The 5,452-nt window shown below is 37.5% G+C and overlaps 1 long non-coding RNA gene across 1 annotated transcript; it reads right to left on the bottom strand.

Moving 5' to 3' along the window:
• Positions 1 to 422: 422 nt before the first annotated feature.
• LOC118006720 lies at positions 423 to 3,984 on the bottom strand. The gene is made up of 2 exons (XR_004678168.1): positions 3,290 to 3,984; positions 423 to 1,726 (listed from the first exon to the last, which is right to left on the bottom strand). It is a non-coding gene; the product is annotated as an uncharacterized LOC118006720 (long non-coding RNA).
• Between the last annotated feature and the right edge of the window lie 1,468 nt (positions 3,985 to 5,452).

Genomic DNA, 5,452 nt, shown 5'->3' with positions numbered 1-5,452 from the left:
TGATATACATGCTTCTATTTATACTAAAAGATAATGCTACTTTTATTTTTGGATGTATTCTAAAAATGTATGATATCAATGACCAAAATGATATAGCTATTATAAGCACTGTCTTCAAATACCAGACTTACATGGTTGGTGTGCAATTGATTCCAGTTAAATGGTCTTTGCTGATAATTGACTGTAATGGAATTTCATAGAAGAGGCAGAGGTCTAACAATGGATTTCCCTAAATATGGATGGAATAAAATCATTGCTTATTTAAAGGAGTTGACATGAAAAATGCATACCATAAATGTATGATAGTGTGACTTTCCCTAGGAATGGGTATGCTACTGACCAAATGATTATATTAAGAGAGTAGTAATATAAGTGAAAAATTTCCAAGATTTGAAGAGATAAACAAGAAAATACAATGCAAATACAGTATCTTTGAAATATTTTATATTGTCTTATTATACAACACATCAATCAGACATGAAATTTTATCTGAAATGAATTTTTATCAAATCAATTTTTTATCAAATGAATTTTTATCAAAGTTTTTTTTCTAGACTAAGAGACAACACAGTATATAACAGAGATGCATGCACATACGCAGGTACATACATGCACACGCAGAACAGAGCTTAGCACTTAGTCGTTACATAGGGACAAGGATTATTACTGTTGTTTTTATTATTGTTTCTAAAATTGCAGTATTAGTATTTCTATAATTATTTTGTTTTATTTTTTATTAATTTTTCATTATGTTCAGTTAGCCAACATACTTTATATTTTAAATAAGCATTTAAACTACTATATTCTAGAAAGAGAGAGTAGTATTGAGGATATGAGAGTATATAACCGAGTAAAGAAATACAATTTGATGTTGTGAGTCAGAAGCAGATTGTGTACTCTGCCTGGTGAAATTGGTCCATGAGGTTCTCTGGGGCAAGTGGAATTGCAGTTTGCTGAATGACAGCGTGTGGTTTGTTTCCCACCCATATACACAAACACAGGCATGGGTGGAGAGCTAAGCAATGCTCCTTATTATGAAATCAATCCGCTGAGCTGCTCAGAATTTCATTCTATACTAGCTAATTGACATTATAATTAACTTTTTTTTTTTGTTTGTCCTTTTGACTTTTCGGGACACCGAATCATACACCAAGGAACTGTTGCATGGCCAACTTGTATCTATTCGTTGTTGCTGCCATGTCAGTTTAAGGGAGTCCTGTGAGTAGTCTCTCACAGTGACATCAAACTCACCATGCCTAACAATGAACTGCCAAAGTCCCCTGAAGCATGTATCACCATTGGTACCACCATTTACAACAGTCCGGGCCAGAAATGAGAAAAAAAAAAAATGTTATCCCAACTTTTCTTTATCTCTGCACTCCTCCATATAAAAATCACCATCTCTTACCAACTCTCCTGACATAAGTGCCTCCCATGGTTATTCCTCCACATGGTGCTACAGTCCATGGTCGTCATGGTGACTCTAAAGCATCTAGTCTATCCTTTGTTAGTAGAATGTCTAGATCTGTATGGGTTCAGTACTGTCCACATACGATCACACACTTCACAGCTCCTTTTGAAGTCAGAGGAGTGTGGCCGATGAAGTCAGTTTCAGACAATGACAATGGCAGAGTTTTGGGACTGGAAGCACACTTTTCTCACTCCTTTGGCCTGTGAGTTACATCTACAGGTGATGATGTGTGGTCCTGCATTCTTTCTGGAAGATCTGTACAGGAAATAAAACCCGGGAATTTAGGAGCCAATTTATTATTCACAATAATGTGTGAATATTAATGAAAAGTAACTCACCAAATTGTTAAAAAAAATAATTTGGGAAGGGAAAAGGCAAGACATTTCCGTGGTGTGTTCTTGCTCTCCTTAGCATTCGTATTGGGTCATACATTTTTTTGGATAATGGATCTAGGATAATTCCAGTGTGTTTTATTCAAAATGCATAACACATCCTTTTATGACATAGAATTTCAAAGAATTATAATAGTGTAAAGATAATTCAAGTAAATGTCTGCCTCCAGTTTCTCCCCCTATGAGTACACTTTTTGTCTAGTCTAGTTTATTCTATCCGGAACACTGTTTTGAGCATGCAGAAAATCTGCTAGATTACACTGTATGCACATTCCATTCTATATACGTTAAACATAATAATCAGACAAACAAGCGACAACATAAAATCTCCCTATCTCTAGTTCCCATTTCCATTGAAACTAATTATATTTACATGACATTGTCTTTCTTGCATCTTTGCCACACTCATATTCTTTCTTCCACATAAACAGTCTTCCCCACCATTTCTAACCCCTTCAAAGTCTCCCAAAATCTAGGGGTTGATGTAAACATATCCTTCCATGGAGACTTCCGTGCTCTCTTTAGACCACTCTTCCTTGCTTCTCTTTCTTGTATAGAACTGGGCAGCTCTGTCAGAGCATCCGCTTTCATCTACAGCTGCACTGTCTGAGTTTATGTTTGCTCTATGCACCCTGAATGTGACCTACTCATCTCTTCCTTCCCTAGCCCCTAATGTCTCCCAAGGGCCCTCTTCTCTCACTTCATTAATGTTACCAATTTCATACCACCGAGGACAGAGCCTTGTTGATGGATTACTTCACACCTAACACACTGGGCTCACTTGCTCCCCAGAGGCTACCATGAGGCCCCTCCTCATTGGTGCCTAGCCATTGCCCACACCATTCGCATATCGGCCTCAATGTCACTGCTTCCAGAATGACAGAGGCATGGTGTGATGCCCCAATCCAGAAATTTGCTTTAAAGTAGCTGAGAGTTTGCAAGGACAAGGGGGATAAATGATTTGGGAGGACCAAGGAAAAGCAGGGAGGACACCTACCCCGTTGGAATCCTGTGTCATGTAGCTTCTGGAGGAGAAAATAGCTACTCTTTGATGGGTGACATGGGCTGCCATATTCCCAGAGGACAGCTGGGGAGGGAAATGAAGGGAACAGGAGGAAACTGTTTGTGTGGAGAGGGGTGGGGGCATTGAGACAGACAGGCATTCCTCAGGATAGAGCAGAAAAAATCCTGGTGTCAGAGACAGAAGGGAGATAGTCTATTTCAGATGGATTAAAGAAAGTGAGATGAAACATTTGTTAAAGAAAAAAAATCCTGCCTTTCTGAGCCCTTCCCCATTATACCTTCTGTTCTTAGCATATTTTATTCCCATTTTTCAAAGCCTGAGAGCATATTGTCTGTTCAGGGAACTGTGTGTGGTCTGCCTCTTACATTAGATACCAGCGTTAGAGAAGGCCACTAGGCTGACCTCACTTACTGCAGCATGGAGAGTCTCCTGGGTGTTTGTGGAGTCAACGAATGAACCTTCTTATCCCACAGACAGCCTACTACAGAGAGGCAGATAAGAAGATGGAATTGTTTTATATGAGCGATTATGCTTATTTTTATTCCTGATAGGTTCATAAGTCAATTAAATGATTATTGGTAAACTAAATATGAAAGTAAAAGTAACAAGGGGCACCTGAGTGGCAGCAGGTTGAGCTTCTGACTCTTGATTTCAGCTCAGGTCATGATCTCAGGGTCATGGGATCAGCCCCCTATCAGGCTCCATGCTCAGCTTGGAATCTGCTTGTCCCTCTTCCTCTGCTCTTCCCCCGCTCATGCTCTCTGACTCTCTCTCAAATAAATAAATAAATAAATAAATAAATAAATAAATAAATAAATAAAAATCTTAAAAAAAGTAAATGTAACAAAGCATAGTTAATTTACTGTTCTTACACATCATTATTATGACAGCTATATGTTAATGAGGTAATATAATTGACACAGAGTGTTATCTTAGTGTCAGATATACAGCATAGTGATTCAACACTTCCATACATCACCTAATGCTCATCTCAAGTGCACTCCTTAATCCCTGTCACCTGTTTTATCCATCGCCCCTCCAACCTCACTCTAGGAACCATCAGTTTGTTCCTCTAGAGTTAAGAGTCTGTTTCTTGTTTTTTTTTTTCTCTATTTTTTCCCTTTGCTTATTCGTTTTGTTTATTAAATTCCACGTATGAATGAAATCATATGGTATTTGTCTTTGACTTACTTCATTTAGCAAAATATTCTCTGGCTCCATCCATGTTGTTGCAAATGACAAAATTGTATTTTTTATTTATGGCTGAATAATTCTTTTTTATGGCTGATTATCTATCATCTATCTATTATCTGTCTATCTATATCTATCATCTATCATCTATTTATTATCTATCTGTGGCTGATCTCTCCACAATATAAATTAGGTGTTATAATCCCTACTATCATTTTGTTATTATTAAATTAGTTCCTTAAGTATGTTACTAATTACTTTATATATCTGTTGCTCCCATGTTGAGTGCATAAATATTTACAATTGTTAGGTCTTCTTGTTGATTGTCCCCTTTATTATGATATAGTACGCTTCTTTATCTCTGGTTACATTCTTTGATATAAATTCTAATTGTCCAATATCTGTGTTACTACTCTGGCTTTCTTCTGATATCCAGGTGCTTGGTAAGTATTTCTCTATCCTTTCATTCTCTATCTGCAGGTGTCTTTGGATCTAACATCAGTCTTTTGTAGTCAGCATATACATGGGTCTTGTTTTATTATCCATTCTGACAACCTATGTCTTTTGATTGGAGCCTTTATTCCATTTACATTCAAAGTAATTATTGATATGTATTTATAGCCATTTCATTACTTCTTTTGTAATTTTTTTTTTTTCTGGAGGTTTTCTCTGATCTATTATTGTCTTTGACACTTTTGGTCTCTCCTGTCCACTCAGAGTCCCCTTTACTATTTCTTGAAGGGCTGGTTTAGTTGTCAGGTACTTCTTTAGTTTTTGTTTGTCTTGGAAACTCTTTATTTGTCTTTCTAGTCTGAATGACTGCCCTCCTGTGTACAGTATTCTTCGCTGCAGATTTTTCCCATTCAGTACTTTGAATATATCATACCACTTCCTTTTGGCTTGCCTTGTTTCTGTTGAAAAATCTGCAGCTAGGGTTATGGGTCTTCCTTTGTAAGTCAATGACCTCTTTTGTCTTGCTGCTTTTAAGATTTTTTTAATTGCTAGGTTTTGCAAATTTATTCACAATATGTCTTGATTAGAATATGTTTTGTTGATTTTGGTGGGAGTTCTCTCTGCCTCCTGAATCTAGATGTCTGTATCCTTTCCCACTTTAAGGAAGTTTTCAGCTATTATTTCTTCAGATGAATTTTCTGCCCCCCTTTCTCTCTCCTCTTCTTCTGGGACTCCTATAATAGAAATTTTATTACATTTGTCATGCACACAAGGGAGGGAAGGGCAGAAGGAGGACAAGCAGACTCCCCGCTGAATGGGGAGCCCAGCACAGGGTTCAATCCCAGGACCCCGAGATTATGCCTGAACCAAAGGTAGATGCTTAACCAACTGAGCCACCCGGGTGCCTCTCTGTTGACCATT

This window comes from Mirounga leonina, unplaced genomic scaffold (assembly GCF_011800145.1).
Source record: "Mirounga leonina isolate KUSES-001 unplaced genomic scaffold, KU_Mleo_1.0 Mir_98783, whole genome shotgun sequence".
Lineage (NCBI taxonomy): Eukaryota > Metazoa > Chordata > Mammalia > Carnivora > Phocidae > Mirounga > Mirounga leonina.
This window is presented reverse-complemented; position numbering and strand designations above follow the sequence as displayed.